Below are 22,010 nucleotides of genomic sequence, written 5' to 3' on the forward strand. Positions count from 1 at the left end.
TAGTTCGATTAGCACCAAAAGACAACAAGGAAAAGAACTTCACTGAAGTTTTATCCATGATAAGAGAGAAAATATGTACATAAGTTGAGACATTTATTCTCACTCACTATTTTATGCCTGATTGGCATGATTTAAATGAGGTTTTTTTTTGTGGGTTGCTGATCAAACAAACAAAATAGTGGGACAATGGTATTAGCAACCATTTATTGAGCTCTTACCACATAGCAGTCATATTACTAACTGTTTCAAAGTCACATCATTTTGACACCTCATAGGGATGCTGTGCTGTGTGTCTTAACTAGCCTATTTTACTAATCATTAGAGATATAAGGAGAGTGATTTACTTCTCACAGGAGTAAGTGGAGCAGCCTGTATTAAATCCCGGTTGTTGGAATTTTACCTGCTCTGGGAAGCAGTTTGGTTGGGAGAGATGAGGTGGAGAAGGGCAAGGAGGAGTGAGCTGACGAAGAGGAGTGCCAGTTATGATAGTTTTTGCTGCGGCAAACCTTTCCTCCAGTACACCGCAAAATCAACAGCAAGAACAAAATATGATTTGTTATGCACTAAAACCCTCCACAGAATGAGTATTTGACTTTTGAAGCTGGTTTGGAGCTGAGACAAATTCAGCTTTTACATTAATTGTGCTCTGCAACACTGGAACCACTTTTCTTATATGATTCTGTTGTTGGATATGAAATGGGTAGAAATTTGAATTCTGACAACACAAATAAGGCAGTGAGGTTCAGAGGGAAACAGCAGTTTCCAAGTGTTACAAAGTTAAAAGGGAGCCAGGCTTCAAGGCTGGAAAATGATTTAGTCTAAGCCCTCATCTTTGAGAAAGTTGATCATCTTCCTAAAGAGAAGTGAATTTTCCAAAGTAAGACGGTTAGGACTGAGTGTAGGCCTCAGCTCCTTTTTTTCCTAACTAAGAAAGACTGTACTATAACCAGTAGTCAAACAATGATTTATTGCACAGTTATCGGTATAATGGGAGTTCATGCTTTGGAAGAGACACTCAGACCCTTCTTAGTCCTCGTATCAATTATCCTATAGGTTAGAGTCTGCACTTTCTGAAGGACTGATGCAGCCTCAATCTTGTTTGGTGCTAAACTTTTCTGCCAAAATGACCTGAACTCGTTGTCAGAGTCTGACCAGTTATCTCCCTTATCAGTCCTTAAGAGAGCAAATAACATTGCTAATTGTGTTCAAGGCAGAGTTAGTGAAAGAGAGCTTGGCATTGAGAACTGGGCATATATAAGGCCCCCCGATAGCACAGGGTGAGGCTGAGTAATGGGGAAAGAAGCAGTGTGAGCTGAAGGCCAGAGACATTCTTCTGTCTTGACCTCTTAAATAATAAGGATGGGCCTAATACTATCATGGACAAAGCACTGTCCCCAGTGGGGAAGGGATAAAACAGTTGTGTATGTGCTCTCTTTATCACAAAGAAAGAGTTTGCAGGAAAATTCTCTGTATAGCCAAGCACTGAGGCAGTTCTCCCATCTCACCTTTCTCACTTTTAGTTCTCAAGAGTAATTGTAGAATGTGCTGAGAATACAATATTCTGAGATAAGGGTTGACTGGCCAGAGCAGTACTGGTTTTATTTAAATAACCCCTAGAAACAGGATGCTCTCCAGTACTTTAGCCCAGTGTGACACATTGCCCTAGAGTATAAAACCAAAGGTGAACTTCTTTCTGGGATCCCTTGGCTGCTGTATAAGTGGAGTACATGCAGACGAGACTCCATCTTCCCTGGGAAGCTGTCCTGGGTGTCAGGAAACTGGCTCACAGTGAACCCTAAGCCTCTGTTGTTCCTTGCTGCCTGTCTGTAAAAAATAAATTCACCTCATGTCACTTGTGTGTGTGGAGCCATTCTGCCTGGCAAGACTCAGAGAAGCTGGTAACCAGTGCACAGTGGACCTGCTTCAGAGTGTTCTCTGTAAATTCTATAACTTCTCTAAACTCTCCCTTTTGATTCCCATAATATCCTGATCTTATAGGTATTATAACATTTATTATACCATAATTGATGTTTTTCTTCTTTATAATTGTTTCTCCAACTAGACTGTTAGCTTCTCAAAAAATGGACCCTCTAATTCTTTGTATCTCAGCATTTATAAGGTGCTTCTTAACTTGTATTGGTCACTTTGTATATTCATGTCAAATGAGGGGATATATTTAAAAATAAGTAATATGCAATTCGGGTTTAATAAATTCTAGTACCAATTCTATATTGTAATTGGATACATTGAGTTTTGACCAACAGAGGCCTAGTTAACAGTTCCATTATATATGAGACTCAACAGGTCTGGCAGGTCAGCACTGTGACCAAATAAGTGAGTCGTATTTACCCAAAATCTAATTGTGCTATTAGCATTTTCTTTGAAGGAAAATAACTCTGTGGGCCTTATACTGGAACAAACGTTTTTGCCTCCTCCACATCCATATGTTGAAAATATAACCCCCAATGCTACAATATTTAGAAATGGAGCTTTGAGAGGAAATTAGGGTCAGATGGGTCATGAAGTTGGAATCCTCATGATGAGATTAGTGTGAGTACAAGAAGAGACAGCAATCTCTCTCTCTCTCTCTCTCTCTCTCTCTGTCACACACACACACACACACACACACACACACACACACACACACACACGGAAAGACCATGTGAGCAAACAGCAAGAAGGCTGCCATTTTCTACAAGCCAGAAAAAGAGCCCTCACCAGGCACCAACCCTGCTATACTTTGACCTGGTACTTCTAGATTCCAGAACTGTGAGAAAATATATTCCTGTTGTTCAAGCATCTTAGTCTATGCTATTCTGTTACAGCAGTCCAAGCAGACCCAGACAGATCTTTCTCATTTTGACAGATTTGATAAGAAGCCATTAAATTGTACAAATAATAAATTTTATTTGATCTCAGAAATTAATAAAATAGTTTTTCAACCTAATTAAAACAGCAGCTTTTTGAAATCTAAGTGGCCAAGGATTTACAAAGGCCCTTTGGAGTTTGGTATGCTTCTGCTCTTTTCTAAAAATGTGCTAATTATATCTTATACAGATGTAGAATTATTAAAGTTCTTCATAAATATAATAAGCAATTAGGAACTTAATGCAGTTTACTATGAAGACAGCATTTGGACGGAACTTATAGAATTTTTAAAACTCACCAAATGGTCCTTGTATTAGTTTGTCCTCACACTGCTAATGAAAACATAGCCAAGACTGGGTTATTGATGAAGGAAAGAGTTTTAATTGACCCACAGTTCCACATGGCAGGGGAGGCCTCACATTCATGGTGGAAGAGCAAAGGATGTCTTACATGGCAACAGGCAAGAGATAATGGAAGCCAAGCCAAAGGGAAAACCCCTTTTATAAAACCACCATATCTCATGAGACTTATTCCCTACCAGGAGAAAAGAATGGGGGAAACCACCTCATGATTCAATTATCTCCCACACGGTCCCTCCCCAAACAAATGGGAATTATGGGAGCTACAATCCAAGATATGATTTGTGTGGGGACACAGCTGAACCATATCTGTCATCAAACTATAGAGCTGAGGAATCTCATCTAGATGTGAATGTTAATACGATATATGCAAAGACCATTGTACCATTTAAAATATTTTGTCGGGAATGACATTAGCAAGGTGATAGAATAGGGGGCCTAGCCTTCCCTCCCCCTACAGAAAGTTTGACTACCAACTATTCACAGACAAGAATATCACTTTGGAAAACTCAACACCTAGAAACAAGCTTGAGACACTTGCATGGTACACAGAACTGAAAAAAATCCTAATTAGAGGGCAAGAATAATGGCCTCAGTTTAACCATACCACCCTCTCTTTTTTCCCCAAGTTGGTACAATGCCAGACAGAAAATATTTCCCTAGACTTATGGTTTCTATAGAAACAAAGAGAAGAGAGAACAGGAGGCAGGCAACCCACTTCCCTAGCATTCTGAGGCACTTACCAGGACACCCACTCCATTCTTACTGTAAAGTTTATTGCCAATGTAAAATGAAGAAACTGAGGCAAGTATGAGAAAATGAGAAGCCAATTTATTCAGCTCCCGGGCGAGGTTCTGTGGTCCAGGAAGGGGCCAAAGAAGTCGCCCCTGGCTGTTTAGGTCATGGGGTTTTATCGGAAGGGAAGGCGATTGATTGGCTATTGGGGAAACAAAGCAAAGGCAATTTTATTGGCTGTTAGGAAGCAGGAAGTGCTTGAAACTAATTGCTATTGGTTGGCAGGTGGGACTTTGGGTAAGTGGGTCTTGATTGGCTGTTGGGGAAACAAAGTGAAGGCAATCCTATTGGCTATTAAGAAGCAGGAAATGTCTGGAGCTAGTGGTCATGGGTAGGCGGGCGGGACCTTGGGTAAGCGGGCCTTCCGGCAGAGCATACAGAGCAGACTGCTACCAGGGAGGGTCTGATGGGGCTTCTTTAAAAAATTTTCCTGCAGGGTTTATTAACAGCGGGCTGGGGGTTGAATGCATAATTTAGTGCTGAATGTGGGCTTGGATCTGGTATGTGGAGGCGGGTGTGGGGAAGCCTTGCGGCAAGGCCAGATAATGAGCTTGGGTGATGACACAGTTATGAAGCGTGGAGAGAGATGGATGTGTCCGTTTAACCCTCTGCGAGACGGCCGGCTTTACACTTACCTTGCAGGGAACACTGAGGAAATGGTACAATGCTTTGGCAAAGAGGCTGGGGGCATTTTACTCCTGCCTGAGAAATCAAACCTGTCTCCCAAGCTGCACTTGTATGAACTCTAGGCATAAACCTTGGAGATCAAGGCCACCATTTATCATCTAATTTTAAACTAGGTTTTATAGAACTCTACTACAGGTATGGTGGTGTACTTTGGCATTCCTTCAAATGTTTGATTTGAATTTTACTCTGCATATAATTTGACAATTTTTAAGTGTCTTAACACACAGTCAAATCTGCTACATAATAATTTAATACTTCAGAGACCAGCAGAATGTCAAGTTGAAGTTTCATTGACTAGATTTACAAGAATCTTTATCATACATTTGAGCTTAGTGAAATGCTACTTTCTTCTGGTTTACAGATATAACCCAGGAATAGAAAAAAAGAATGCTTATTCAGGAGCAAGCATTCAAATGTTGGATGTACAAGCTGTCTTTCACAGGACCTCTAAAGGCTGTGCTATAACAAAGGCTTTTTCCGCCTCCCTAGCTTAGCTGTAAACACACTCCGGTCCTTGTTTGTACTACTTGGAACTCTAAAGTAGATAAGTAGATGTCATTGAATTTGATATAACCTTCTTCCAGAACCTTTGTTTCTGTTTGAAAGAATACTGTAGTATACTAATAGCTCACTATCCAAGGTGTATTAATCTGCTCTCACGCTGCTAATAAAGACATACCCAAGACTAGGTAATTTATAAAGAAAATAGGCTTAATTGACTCACACTTCAGCATGGCTGGGGAGGCCTCAAGGAAACTTATAATAATGATGGAAAGAGAACCAAACATGTCATTCACATGGTGGCAGGGAGGAGAAATGTGGAGCAAAAGGGGGAAACGACCCGTAAAAAGCCATCAGATCTCATGAGAACTCACTCACTACCATGAGAACAGCATGAGGGTAACCACCCCATGATTTAATTACCTCCCACCAGGGCCCTCTCACAACACATAGGAATTTTGGAAACTACAGTTGACGCTATGGCTTGACTTATATTCAGGTATAAGAAATATGAATTAAAACAATTGATACTGAAGACCTATGTTTTCTGAATGCCCAGAACAAAGGGCAGAAAGATAAATGAGATATCCTCATCTGACAGATTCGATCACTCTCTTCTTCCTACCAAATTAATATCTTATATAGGCTCCTAACACATTCATTACATTCTATAATATTACTATAATTATACATTATAGTATAATTTATACATTAGTAATTATTCTAATAGTATTATAAACTTAAAAATGTTAATTTCTTTCTCATATAATATATTATGAGATGCTTGAAGGAAATGTATTTGTATATTACGTTTGAGCATAAAAATAGTTTGACAGAAAACGAGTAACAGAAACTTTATTCCAGGTAGATTATTCTGTATGTCCCAAAGGACATACAGATGTATGTATACAAGGAAAAGAAGGAAGAAATTTCATTTTAGAAACTTGAGTTCAGTATTCATATGCCTAATAAAAAATAAAATCATAAAAATAGTATGGAGGAATAAGCAAATAATTAGGGCTTAATAAATATAGGCATACATTCCTTCCTTCCTCTAAATACTTTCTACTTGTTTTAAAATGGATGGAAATAACTACACTTATCTTATAGGCTACTTTAATGGGGTAGAATTAAATAAAGTGGTACAGTGGTAGAAATATGCTTTATCAACTCTGAAGCAAGAGAGTAATTTGATTATCATTTAGAGTTATTGTCCTTGAGTGATTGCCCTGTCATAGAGTCAATGCATACTATGTGTGAAATTCAAACCTCTTGACTCAGAATTTAGTGGTTGCTGTGACTGAGGAAGAATACTTAGGTACTTATTATGCTTATGCCAATAATGAATTGCAGTTTTATTTTCCTTTTTCCCTAAATGGAACTGTGCTCACTGTATTAGCACAAAAGAATAAAAAGTTATTCAAATATCCAACTGATAAACTCTAGTCAAATATCCAGAAAATGGCTAACAGTGTTGTCTTCAGAATATAAAGTTCGTTTTTCCTGGAAAAAAAAGAAATTCCCAAGTGACGCCATGAAAGTCTTGGTTTTAGAACAATGTGTCCAAGAAAAATCTAGTTTTGCTGCAGAAAGTAAGTGGGTCCCCTCCCTGAGCACAGCAGACGCCCCCGGTGCCACACATCACTCTGCATCCACACCTAATGACTTTTCCATTTGCTGGGCCAAAAGAGGAAGGCAAAAATGTTCCTTCCCAAGTTCGCTTTGTATGAACTACAAAGTTCTTTGTATGAACTACAAAGAATAGATCGTGATTAATGAGATAGTCCCTTATGTAGTTTCACTGGTTCCACTAAGGAAATTGTATTGTTTATTCACATCTAACTTCATAGTCCAGGATCAGGATTGTATTTCACTTAGATCCATTAGAGACTTCAGCTTGTGTGGTTTATATCGGTATTTTTTTTTTCTGACAGAATGTAACCATTGCATAGACAGGGACTTTCAGTGTTTCAGGCACATCAGAAAGTCCCATAACTACATGTGGGATGAATGAATACATAAACAACCACTTTGAGGGTAGGGTCTTTACCTAGTTCACTTCTGTGTCTCTCTTCCCCTAACCCTTCCACATTCTCTTATTCCTGGCATGGTACATATATCATAAGGAAACTGTTAAATGAAAAACAAACCAAAATTGCTTTACTAAGGAGGAATGTATAAAAGAGTCATAATGACTATGCTCTTGGCCAAAAGTGCTGGGAGGGTGAGAGAGAAATATGGTTTCATATCAGCACAATCTAGGAGTTACATGTCCTCTCAAAAGGGCAAATTCAGCATGACATAATTCCCAGAGTAGTGTGTCACAGGACGCAGGCATTCTGCAGCATGTGCCCAAGAAGGCAATTCTTTTGATAGTGATTTTTTTGCTTAAATAAAACTTTGAATAAAAACATAAACAAAGATTAATTTTTCTATCTATAGTTAGAAAGATCTAATTTAAGAAATACAAATCCAGTGTGTCAAAAAACAATCTCAATGCTTTATATGCATGATTTCATTTAAGCCTCACAGCAACATTCTCATGTACATGATTTATGGAAGGCTTTTCCAACAGAGTGTTTAACGAATGAACTTTTTATGATCTTTATTTCTAAACGAAATGTTTATGTGATTTTTTTTTTTTAACCACAGTGGTGTCCTGGATGAAAGTGATACCGTTGAACGTGGGATACAGGGCTTTTCCCAACAATATCCAGTAGCAGCTGACTACACATGATAAGCGAGTGGCTACAAACTGAAGGTTTGTGTCCAAAATTCATATGTTGAAATGTAACCTACTCAAACTGAATGATATTTGGAGATTAGATCTTTGGGAGCAATAATGCCAATGGTGGGGCGGGGGGAGGGTCCCCATGAATGGAATAAGTTCCCCTATAAAGAGGCCAGAGAGCTAGCTCACCCTCTTTCCCTGTGGATATAGTATGAAGTTGCCCGTCTGCATCCCAGAAGAAGACCCTCATGAGAACCCAGCCATGCTGGCACCCTTAGCTCAGACTTGCAGCTTTGAGAGCAATGGGGAGTAAATTTTTATTGTCTACAAACCACCCACTCTGTGGTACTTTGCCATAACAGCCCCAAGGGAGTAAGACAGGTGCTAACTACAGCCAGCACCCCAGACCCATCAAGGCCCACTAAATGCAAGAACCAACCCATGAGCCGGGGAAGTGGACATTCCCTTTTTATAGCTACAATCAGATGAAAATACTGTGCTTTTCATCAACTGAGAAATTGTTTATTTTTCTCCATCTTTGTTTGCATTTCCAATAGTTTTGTTTCTGTTAGGGCATTCAGCCCACAGCATCTTGATTTCTTCTACAGAAAGAGGCTATCATTAGTAATTCCGCTGTAGAGATGAGAAAATAGGAATACAAAGAGGAGTTTAAGTCATTTACTCAAGATCACATAAATAGTAAGTGTGCGGGCTAGATATAGAACAACTGTGGATTCACTAAGAAGACTAAAGAAAAATATAATTTTGTCCAACTAGAGCAGAACACAAACTGTTATTCTAATAAAATCCAACCACATTTTTCTGTTTTGTTTTAACAGTTCCCCTCTGAAGAAACCTTCTATGTGACCATTAGCATTTTGCCACTTCTGTGCTTTGCATTGTATAAGGAAGCATGTTGAGTGTATTTTTATGCTGTTAAAGTATAACTATTGTACTGAGTTGAAAAGTGTCTCCCCAAAATTTATGTCCTTCCCGTTACCTGAGAGTGTGACCATATTTGGAAATGGGGTCATTGAAAATGCAATTATTTAGAATAAGCTCATACTGCAGTATGATAAGTCTAGAATTCTATATGACTCAGTGCCTACATGAAGAGGAGAAGAGAGACACAGGAGAGAACATCAAGACAGAGGCAGAGATGGGAGGGATGAGTCTGTAAGCCAAGGAATGAGAGCAACCATGAGAGGCTTGGAGGTAAACACAGGACAGTCCTCAATGATATTCTCCAGTAGGAACCAAACCTGCCAGCACCCTAATTCTGGACTTAGCCTTCAGAACTACGAGAGAATAAACTTACGTTGTTTTAGCCCACTCTAATTTGCAGTCGTGTGTTACAGCAGCATTAAGCAGCTAATACAACTACTCAATTAATTTGAAAATTTAGTCCACACAAAACCCTGAACACAGTAAAAAGAAATGAACAATCAGGCACATGAAGACACGGACACATCTTAAATGTACATTGTCAAGTGAATGAAAGAAGCAAGTCTGTATGAAAAAAGCTACCTATTGTATGATTCAAATTAATTGGTGTGCTGCAGTCAGACATACATTTAGCTTAATAGAGACAGAGACAGTTACATGAAGAAATATTTACAGATATGTGTGAATATACACAGGTGAGTATACACAAATATATTTCCTATTTATATCAGTGGCGAGGGTCTAAAAGCAATGACACCTGTCACAATAAGCATACCTCAGGCCCAGATCCTGGTTTCTAATACTATTTCTTCAACAAATTGAACCAGGGCTCCATGGGGAAATGACTGAGTTTAGCACTGGGTAAGAAATATACAAGATGCACCTGGGAAATTTTGTAGTGCCAGAAAGTGAAAGGAAAAAAAGGCACTGATGAAAAAATTCACAGGGATGTCGGTTTGTAAAAGGGACACAGAAGCCCACTGAAAAAGCTCTCAAAGGACAAAGGTGACCAACCTGCAGAATGAAATATATGAACTAGTGTTGGATTATTACCCAAAGTATAAAATAAATATCCATGAGTTCATATTAAGTAAACAAGCAAATAAATAAATGGATAGAAGAAATCTCTCGTGCATGAGAATTCCGATTTTAATAGCTCCCACATTGTATATCAATATTTGAAACTATAGTTATATTCATAATTGGCTATTTAAATATAATCCTAATTCTCATAGTGACTTTGTAATCTTTCTCTCTCCAGGGTTGTTAAGGTCTTTTGTGACTAATTTTATACCAGCCTTTTCTATGTACTTAATAAATATTTAGCAAAAGAATGGATGACAGATTGAATCAATGAGCAAATGAAACCCTAAATTACACATAACATAAATTAAGCTATTAAATGGATAAACCAAAACCAATGCATCAGCTCTGAAGAAAAAATTGAAGTGAAGAAATTTCCTCAAATAATAGAATTAAAGGAAATTTTAAAAACTATTTAGTTGAGAATAAACAGACCTGATGCAGGCAAGGCCTATGTTTAAGATCTAACCCAAACATCTAATAGCTCTTTAACCTTGAAGAAACAAGTCTCTGACATCACTGAGCTTCAGTTTCTCCTTCCAAGAAAGGAGAAAATAACTTTTACTCTGCCAAACTCACAGGCTGCTGTGAAGATCAAATGTATTCATAGATGTGAATGTACTCTATAAAGTGAATGCACTATGGCAAGTAATTATTATTGGAGTGCACTGAAGTGGGAAAATGCTTGACTATGAATAGGAGGCAGTGCAGAGATTAAACAGGCCAAGAAAGATATTAAGTGGAGAATTATATTGAATAAAGAGAACACAAATGAACACATGCCTGCGAAAGTATCAGGTTCATTGTAACTTCTGATAGGATTCTTAATGGTGGGGCATATCTGTAGGGCACAACATCACATCTCTACATAGTCGGGCACTTTGAAGGCTAAAGATGAGGAGCAGGGATCCAGAATGTCTCAACAGAACTGAAGACATATGACACCATTAGGTCTATTATCTATTATCCATCTCACTTGAATTTTTTCTCACGAAGAAGAAGACATTATTTCCCACTGCAGAGCAGATTAGGATAAAAACCAAAAAAGGTTTAAACATTTCTAACATGGGCCAGTAATAAAAACTATTAGGGTTTGGGAGTCATGGAATTTGGGGAAAAAGTGGTTTCTGGCAAAGTTACTTTTTGAGCATGAAGAAAAGGGAACTTTGGAGTGACGTACAAATCTTTGTCTTACAAGTCAGGCATAACATATTTAATGGTTTAGTAGTATTCATACATTATTTTAGCTTTACAAACATTCTAGGACACAGAAAACATTGGTATTCAGAATGCGTTCTGTCAAAAGTAGTATCTTCAATTTTGAAGAAAAAAACAGTAAACACAATAAACAGAATAATAAAAATATGCTGCCACCAAGTTCCAGATCCTCTACCAGGTGTCTCACTACCAAGTGTCTCACTTACCTGAATATTAATTCTCATGGGAAGTCAGAGCAAGTATCTAATCACCATATAAAGACAAATAAACTTAGAGTAAGAGAGGCTTTACAAAACAAGTCAACAGTCACATAGTCAGTCACACAGTAGGTGATCGAGTCAAGCATTCTTTCCATTATACCACAATGACTCAAACATATTTTGAGAGCACTGGTCAGCCTTATTGGGATTAAAGATCAATTCTGGCATGGCGATGTGGAGAAAATCAACACTTAGAGGGCATTTCCAACATCCTAAACATATGGTGTACCTGTTTTTCATTTAATCCACGGAGCAGCACCTGAAGCTACACGTAACTATATACAATGACACACAAGGAAACAGTGCATGCTGCATTAACATACACTGCTTGGCAGGAAACATTTTGTTTTTTAGCTCCTGCCAGAAGCCAATTTAAATTATGTGGATGTTCCACTCTACTGATGCTCACCACAACGTGAAATCACTGAATTTTATCTTCATTGGCTAAACGATGCTGACATATCTTTAACACTGTTTGCCATTCTATGTTTATTGTATTTCTTCTCTGTACATGCATCATTTTATCAAACAAATGGCTATTTCTCATAACCTTTTCATAACTTCATTTACCAACAAATGCATGAGAGGTTTAGCCAACTTTTTGCATAATTAATTATTTAATAAGCACCCCTTACTTTCCACAGGCTGCTCTGTAGTGAGCAGCATAATCCTGTTTCTCTTTAGCAAATAACACTTTTGTTTAGCATTATTAGGTTTTACTTTCTATGTCTCACATAACTGAGCATATGAAAAGTGCAAATAATTATTTAAAAATATATATTGCTGAGAAAAAATATTTAAGACACATACATTTATGGACAGAATAAAAGAGGAAAGCAAAAGAAACAGGTACATTGCATACATTGTTTTGGGACATACTACTAAAACCTCTCAGGGGAAGACAAACATAAGGGGGCTGTAACAAGCCATCCAAGTATACACGAGCTCTGCTGTCTTTTGTAAACCACAATGTACCTGAGACAGGTCTCAATCAATTTAGAAGTTTATTTTGCCAAAGTTAAGCCCACGCCTGGAAGAAATAAACATGGAATCACAGATCTGCGCCTTTCTCCAAAGATGATTTTGTGGGCTTCAATATTTAAAGGGGAAACACGGGCTGAAAGAAAGAGGGAGGGTATGTCATGGACACGTTACAACAGAAAAGTTGTAGGTAGGTTAAGAGTTAAATACATATTTGTCTCATGCTCAGTAAATCAAGACTTTACATAAGATAGGGCGAACGTGAGTAGCTACCAGTGAAGCATGTAACATTTTATCTGTACTTACCTGCTTAGGAACAAAAAGGAAGGCAGCTTGACAATGCTTTCAGCTTAATGTTTTTTTCTTCTGACATAGTAAATTGGGGTCCTGACTTTGTGTTTTACCTTCACGTTTCCTCCCTTTTCTTTCCAAAGTCTTTCAGAGAAAGCAGTTTAGAAGAAAACCGGTCTCTGATCTCGAGCTCAGAAATTACATATTTAGTCTCTCTTCTACCTTCTCTTTTCTTAAAACTAAAAGCCTCTTAGCATAGCCACCGCCCCTAAAGTTTCCAGTGCATCAGCATCGGCCCAGGAACCACATTTTCATCAAAGGACAGAAAGAGAAGAGACTTGAGCCAGCTTAAGGTGGACCCTATCTCATACTACCAACCACCAAGACAGTCTTTTGTATGTATGGCAACAAAAAGGATAGACACAGCACACTCAAATCAAGAAGAAGTCAACTTGAACTCAAATCAACTTGAACTCAAATCAAGTTCAAGTCCCACCAAATTAAAGAAAGTTTAATTTTATATGTCTTTTATATTGCTTCCCTTTCCTTTCTTGTTCTGTTACTAGCTCCTTTGTTATTAATGTAACTAAGTGGCTCACCTCAGACTATGTCTTTTGATACTTGTTCTGTCATACCTTGTGGAGGTGTAAAAGATGAAAGACAGCTAGCTTTTTCAGACAAATATGTATGCCCTGGCCCTCTAATTGACACAGTTAATCCTAGTTCTCATTGTTGTAATCACCTGCAGCTGAGACACTGGTTTTCTGTTCCTGTAACCTGGCAACGCTGTAGCAGTTGGGACTAAGTCCTTTAGACCACCCAATACCAAGGCTGGACCTTTACAGGAAGAGTTTGCACTGACTTAAAGCCCCTCCTTCATTCTAAAGGAACTGCTCCTTCTGTCAGTCTCATCAATGTAACCTCATCCTTCTTTCTATTGCCATTTCCACCCTAATTGACTCTAGACCTGCCCCTAGTCACTTCTACGGTATAAAGGCTAATGTCAATGACAAAGATCCTCTAGGTGTCTAAAAAATACACATTGTCCCTCCTCCTTCTTCTCCACCCCCAGTAGTCTCAGTTTTATCTTTTTTATATATATTCAGATTCTAATTTTTCTCAGTTTTAAATCCAGTGCCAGTTATCCCCATACTTAATGATAAAACTAAAGTATCTATTGTAAAAGTGAATAATCTAAAGCAAACCTTAGCCATTAAAACAAGATACCAAGATGCAAATACCTGGCTAGAATAGATTTAATATTCTGTCCCCACCTTGAATAAAAGCGACTGTTAAGCTTGTGCACATCGACCAGAGGCCCAGGTTGTCCCCTTTCCACTTAGTCTCTTCATCAACCAGGCATGGACCATATAGTAGTTCTTTTTCAAAATCCCACAGCCTAGGACAGTCGATCATGCCAAACTTTCTCTGCTGTGTCCCAAAGTTCAACACCCTGCAGGTCAGTCCCTGAAGGCAATTCAGCTTCCATCTCTCAAAGCCAAGTTTACTTCACGTCTCTCACGACCGGAGGAAAATTTGGCGATTCTCAGAAACATAAGAAGATGCAAAGAGCTCAAGCCCTTCCAAGAGCTTACCCATCCATTTTGCCCTTAGTTATCTCTGAGCAGATGTATAGTAGTTTTGCAGTAGACTTTCACTGGACACTCTGCCAAGTAACTAGAGAGGAACTTGTGCCCCAGTCCAATTGGCTATCCCTTTCACCGCTGCATTTGTGTGATATGGGGACAGAAATGCAAGCTATTCAATACCTCTAATCTCAGGAACTATCACAGAAGAGGTTGGAATGAGAGATTGTAAGGGCCAATATTGAGATATAAAATTAGTTCAGAGTTTCTCTATAAATCATACAAAATACCAAAGGCACACTGTTGCCAGAGCAGCATTCGAGCCCCTGTGTCAGAAGAACAAGGTTTTTCTGGAGAATTAACCAGTCTTTAATTTTTAAAAATTGTAAGAGTTTATAAAAAGATTTACAGAAATTTTATCTTATGGTCAAAATAATTAAAATTTAATAGATTTATTTATAAAATTTGAGACAGATAAATTGGTATATGCTATCTTTCTTAGGACTTATTTAGGAAAGTAAGTCTCCTTTTTCAAAGAGCAAAAGTTTTGCCTTTTTTTTTTTTTTAATCTTTGAGTTATCACTTTGGTTAAATCAATGACTTATTTTACAAAGAGCTGTGATCCCGTTTTGGGACATCAAGTGTTTTAAACATATAATATTTGACAAACTTCCCCAAATCAGGTTGATTCTAAATTCAATCCTTTTGACTTCATTAATTTTTTGATATTATGTCCCCTTAATTTCAAAAGAGATATATTTGGCTTATTCGATCTAATGAAATCATACTGGAAGCACTGTCAAATATGAAATGGTGCTTAACCTTCCTTGGATTATATTTATAGAAATGTGTTCCTAATATGTGTTCCAAAATTATATGAGATTTCTGTGATTCTAATATATCTTAGTATATGTCATCAATAGTAATTACGATTATATTATGATTATTATGTAAAATTGTTGTATGCAAAAGAAATAACCAAAATTCCATGCCGGTTGCATCTTTAACCACGGCTGTTCTAAGATTTCTGTCATCCACCATTGTTATTTTACTTTGATCGTTTTGTAGGGCAGTTTATAATCAGCTATAGAATTCTGAGGAGTATTTTATATGTAGATTTCTGATCAATTTAGAAATTGTACCATTGGAATAGAGAGAGAAATTTTCAAGAGTCTCATGGAGAGCTGACATCTTCATAAGGTTTATAGGTCCAATATCAAGCAGAACAGGAGTTAACTGCATGAACTGAACTAACAGAAGTCAGAAATAATCTTTTACAATGTTTTAAAATATTTGCTGATTCTTTTTGTTTTGTTTTTCAGAACCAAGAAAATTTTATCTTCTTTTAAGCTACTTATAACTTTTAACAATTGATTAAAATACACTTTTCTGAGAAAAATTTAAAAATAACTTCTTTATGTTAAGTAAATTTATCCAAAATTTGAAAAAATTTTTGAGTACTCTTAGTTATGACAACACATTTATTTGCACAAGTTAAGTAAGAATCTGCTTTCCTTTATAACAGGGCATAATTGGAGACACTGGTTATTTTACTAAGGCTTTGACTGGATTGTCTTGAGAAAATAAGGCTGACCTACAGGGCTGATAAAAAACCCCTTGGAAAAACTGGCCCTATGCCTTGTTTTTTACAGGGTCCTGACTTGTGGTAAGTAAAGAATGGTACTCTCTGACAGTCCCAGGAAGCCTAAATTTTCTTGGGACCTTGAAAAGAGAGGAATTCGCTCAATTCACACAAGTATCTACAGGCATAGATAAATCCTTAGCTGTCCTAAGGACTTTTAAAAAGTACTAATCTTAGATTCCTTACGTAACAGGTTCCTGCAAAGCCAATTTTAAGAAATAAAAAAAGAGAGAGAGAGAATCTATATGGCAAATGATTATTCTTGTTGCACTTTATGCAAATAATCAAGCCAAGGACTAGAACTTATTTTACAAATAAATTGGCCCTACTATGATTTCGTCTTTAATAAAATTGGAGAGTTGGAAAAAGAAAAAATTGTGTTTCAAAATAAATTGTCCAATACCTGTTACTACACTGTAGCCTTGCCTAACTTTTTTCTTCAATTTTAATTGTTTTCTACAATTTGGACTGAACTCTGAATTTGTCCTGACTACAAGTCTCAGATGACGTTTTTATATTTTTCCCTCTTTTTCTCATTTTCCCTTGTTTGAAACCACTAAAGGTAAGCCGTACTTTTCTTAAAGGCTTGCAAACTGAACCTAGACAACTTAGACTTTGGAAGAAAATAATAGCAACGTATTTATGTACATAAATCGTTTTCATACCTGCCTACTGAAGTATGAAGTTCAGAGTCATATGGCCTGTCTCAGTTTTCCAATTGTTCTCCCTTTGTGCTTGTTGTTTTCTTTCCCTTTCCTTCCATTATTTTTCTTTCCTTCTGGGACATAAGACTTCACAGGCTACTAAAAATGAGGTTGCTTAACAATGTGGGACCTATCTGTCTAGGAATAAACCATATCAGCCATGAGAAATCAGACAAAGCCCGAGACCAGAGACCAGTTTTCTTCTGAACTGCTTTCTCTGAAAGACTTTGGAAAGAAATGGGGGAAACGTGAGAGTAAAACCTGGGGTTCCTGCTCCAGCATGGTGGGAGAGACACAGTGATGAAGAAGTACTGAGCAGCCACACAGAGAAAAATTTTACTTTTCCCTGAGGTCATGGAAGGCTCCGCAAAGAGTGAAGTTCAGGTTTGCACGCATCTTGTTACTAGCAAGTGGGACTCAGAAAAACAGAAGTAGAATGGATGAGGAAGACAATCATTTCTCTACTTAGACTGGAAGAGTGGCTTAACATGAAACCAACTCTTGTCAACCAGTACGGCCCATCTAATGATCCAGCTGTCTGAGAATGAAGGACATAGGATTGGCAGAAAGAATAAGGTCTCTTGTAGGAATTATTTTGTCTTAAATAGTTCATTTGTTAATAACCTGCTCTTTTCCGATTGTCATCATCACCTTTAACATTTTAAGGAAAAAATAAGTACCTCTGAGTATCTTTTTAGAGCCTAGAAAGGGAAGACAAAGTATGATCTTGGTAGGTTCCCCACGCCTAGAAGTTTACTGTAGGAAGACTACTTAGTGAAAGAAAGAGACTCAGGAATCCACGTCCAGGCTGCTAAGAGAGAATCACACCGACCACTCTGACATCAGGGAACCCCATACAGAGCTGAAGCCACCGGATCCTCAAGATTAGACTCAGTTCTGCTCTTGGCCTTGGTTACAAGTTCTCCTTTCATCCCGTGGAGATGCAACTTAGGAGAAGTTTTTGCTGTTTCCTATCACTTAGACCCCAATGCCGTCATGCACAACATCTCAGACAGTTCTCCCAGTGACTTTGTTATCTCAGTGTGTTCAAGCTGCTATAAGAAAGTGCCATAAACTGAACAGCAGATATTTCTTTCCCAAAGCTGTAGAATCTGGAAGTCTGAGATGAGGGTGCCAGCATGGTATGATGTAGGTGAGGTCCACCTTCTGGGTTTCAGATGATCATCTTCTCACTAGGTCCTCATGTCATGGAAAACAGAGATGGAGCTTTCTGAGACTCCTTTTATAAGGGCACTAATCTGATTTATGAAAACTCCATCTTTGTGACCCAACCCTCTTCCAAAGGCCACATCTCCTCCTACCATAACACTGGGGATCAGGATTTTCACCTATGAATTTTGGGGGAGAAAAACATTCGGTCTATAGCATTCATGCACAGGACACTGATAATTTTTTTCCTCAAGTCAATCATTGGGCTCAAGTTCACATAGCTGGTAAGGACACTGAGATTCTGTCTTACTCCATTCACTGAAAGTATGATGCCGGTTTCACTACCCCAACTTGAACATGTGTGGAAGTAAATATCTTGTACTACAAATGTATTGCAAGCAAAATGACAATCACAATAAAAGTCCAATCATTTCTCAGAAGCCGATTTTCCACAAATTAGAGAGAGAAAACCTGTCTCTGTAGCATCTCCTCTTTCTGACCCACCTGGAGGTTTGCCACTCACAAGCTTACCTGGCCCCTCCCTAGCTATGAAACTTCACTCTCTACTTCCCTCTGTTTTGGAAATGCTTTCCTTCTTTTTCACCTTGGTAAAATTCTTCCAAGACACACAAAAAATATTGCCTGCCCATAAAATATTTTTTGAGAATCCTCCAGAATTGAATCCTTATTTCTTTAGGCTTCTATCACTCTACATTTATTCTATATTGTTTATTTACATGTTTGCCTCCCCTAGTAAATTCTGACCTTCTCAAGTAAGGAGAAACATACTATTCTCCTATTAGAAACATACTATTCTATACACATATCTGTGTCCCTACCCCCTGCAAACTAGCCATCATAAAATACAGCATAAAACAAATCGCTTTCACTCAAAGCCTGACACTGACACTGTTTTCTGTGTGTTCTTGTTCTTGTATTTAGTGTTTATACCACTCTAGTTTCCTCATCTATGCTACGAACATAATAATCATGAGAACCCCATAGCCTTTTAAGGAATAAATGAATTAATCCATCTAATGTGGGAGAACAAGCCTGGCACATAGGAATGTTCAGGTATTATGAGGAGCAGAGTCTGGCATGTGCTCTTCACTATTTCTTTTGCACACGTGTATAGCAGGTGTCAAAGTAATAAAGCCCTTCTGAGTCCACTCTTTCGTTTATCTTTGCCTCAATATCATATGAGTTAGGAGAAGGTGGGATTCAGAAAAAAATAATATCTAGCATCCTTTGATCACTTAGGCATTAAGATAAATTCCAGGGGGGAAGATGGAGAATTAATCTGTTATGTGCTGCTCCAACATTGAGTTAAGCAGAATTTTTAAGTTAAATTACCAGTAGCCACAGTAGTCACACACAAAGTACTAGTAAACTTACTTGGATTCAGTCACCCTATCCAGACATTTGTAGAAATTGTAATCAATACATAGATTGATATTAATAAATGCAGTATATGATACATACATATCTTTTGTTTCTTATATTATTATATATATAAAATACACACAGACATGTGCATATGTGCACATACATAAATGGCTAGGTAGTCTTTGTGAAATTCAATGCACTGGAATTTACCATATGCTCCTTAGGAGATTAGGGGTGAAAATGGAATAGCGACCAAGTCAAATCCTGTAGAATCCACAAGTGTAATTACTGAGCAAAGTGTTTTGCTCTTACATTATAAAAGTGCTTTAAACTAGACAATACTTCGAAAAACTCTCTCTAACTATGCCAACCTTCTGTAATCTCCTGAACTAGCTCATATTATCCTAAAATTTCCTAGAGCATTTTCTTTGTTTTCCACAGAGCCAAATATTTCATTAAAGACCTTAACAATAATGTTTTATTTTTTCTAACATTCCTATCGGCTGATTAGTAGTAAAAACATTATATCTTTTCTTTCTGTTGTCTTGCATAGTATCCTAGCTTGGCACGAAAGACAATATAGTGTTTTAATAATATTTGAATGACCACTAATTTTTGACCTATTCGTCCACTTATCACATCAAATTTCTTTCTTAATCTACTGCTGATTTAAATCTATAGATTATGGATATAGAGTCCTTTCTCGCTCTCTAAATTTATCTATTAGTAATTATATATTTGGTTCTTTGGCTCTGTGTATTCTTATACTTTATGTCCCAATTTGTTATTAATAAACTGTTCCTTTCTTCCCTCTGCTTCAGCTCTGGGTGAAAAATTTTAAGCTCAGATTGCAATAATAAAAATTCTCAGAAAAGAGTGTTTTACTCCATAGAGGAACTATTATTATTTTAACTCATAATTACAGCAGTTCTCATTGGGATAATTTTCCAATACCTTCACACAACATTTTTTATAAGCATGCCTCTTGTTGTTAATGTACTGTAGATCCTAGGAATAACTAAGCTATTAATTTGGTACATTTGGGTTTGTTTCCAGTTGGAGTAATTAGTTTCTGATACATTTAGATTGTATTTAATAGTTCATTGATGCTCATTTGAATTTTCAACTGGAATTATTTTAAAATTATGAGGCACAGGGCAAATTTAAAAAAAAGAAAGTCTGAATCCCCACACTTTATTTCTAGTTTCCTTTAAATATTATTAGTTTAAATCTGAATATGTTAAGAGAAGGGAATAAGGGGATGTGTGTTCTATCCTAGATACAATATATATAGAATTGGATGTAGGCATGTAGACTCTGGAATAGATCTTTTAGACATATTTAGTCAGTCCTCTGGTCCTCAGTGTAAATCCATGCATATTAAGAAAATGGGAAAATTCCTTTGTATGCTTTCCTTTCTTTCGTCTTCCCATTTTTCCCTTCCTATACTTCCTTCCTGATTTCTGTAACAGTTATATCAAATATGACTCATACAATATGACAAAACACAACTTTATCTACCTTCATTACTTTAAATTGTGTTACACGTAAATGATCTTTCTGTTCCAAAAAAGAAATGTAAATATATCCCATGCAAGTTTTTTAAGCTCATCACTAAGGAATTGCATAATCTTATAGTCATTTTTCCTGTAAAAAACCCTCCATTTTTAATATTTCTAACAAATATTTCAAGGAAATAAATGTTTCCTTCAAATAGTAATTTTGGAATAAAACTTCACCCCCTTGCTTACCTATAGCTTCTGCTTGCCTGAAGTCTGCCTTCGCTGGAAGTATCCTTTTTCTCTCTCTCTCTCTCTTTCTCTTCCAATCTGTCTCCTCAACTCCTCTCCTACTCTCTCTAGTTGTTTTTTAGGATTGCACAGTTGTAACATGGTAGAGAAAGGGAGATAATAAAGTAGGACCCATTTTATTTGGCTGGATGGCTCTAGGTATACACATGATTAGAATCGATATTTGTATGGCAATTCTGTGGGTTCTCTGAAAATTTTCTTTGTTGGGTTTTCTCCAGCAGTTTCCTTGATACTGGGGTCTTTATTTCAGATCCGTCTTCTTCCTTGGCCTAGGACTTCTTCACTCTCAAATTCTTGCCTTGAGGTTTTCTCAACTCTCCTGAATGGCTGGGCAGGACCTAAAATGACTCTATGTCTGCTCTCTATTCCAGTTGCCTTAGATACGAGGCCAGGGAGCATATAAGCATCCTGGAGCTGCCCAGGAAGCATACATGTATCCTGGAGCCTGTAGTTCTGGAAGTGTGTCGAATCTTAGGACAGTCGTCTCTCTCCTGCTTCTACAGGCAGCTCTAACTTCAGATATTAATTTCGCACCAGTTTAGAATGTCTTATAAATACCTTTCAAATCTCTTAGCATCTCTCAAAAGCCCCTTACTAAGCTTGAGTAGAAGGAGATGGCAGCCTCTTACACCACACACTGTGGCCACAGATTTCTCCAAAGTAAACTATGCACACATTTTCCCTATTTCCCTAGTAAGGTTCTATTTTTATAAGTAATGAGAAAATTAATAATGTGAAAACATATTTTAAAATTTCTACCTTATGTATATAATAATCTCATTTTAAAATTTCTTATACAGTAAAACTTTGTGGCTTGTGAATACCTCAGTTGAAACATCCTATTAAAATCCCACCTTATTTTACTGATATATCCTGATATAAAATGAAAAAGAGAGAAAATGAATAACATTTTGTGCTACATAAAAAGTATGTGAAATTCAAACTTCCCTAGATAAAGCTTAATGAGAACACAGCAATGGTCATCTTTTAAC

This window comes from Sapajus apella, unplaced genomic scaffold (assembly GCF_009761245.1).
Source record: "Sapajus apella isolate SASKATOON/1434 unplaced genomic scaffold, GSC_monkey_1.0 scaffold31, whole genome shotgun sequence".
NCBI classification, from domain to species: domain Eukaryota; kingdom Metazoa; phylum Chordata; class Mammalia; order Primates; family Cebidae; genus Sapajus; species Sapajus apella.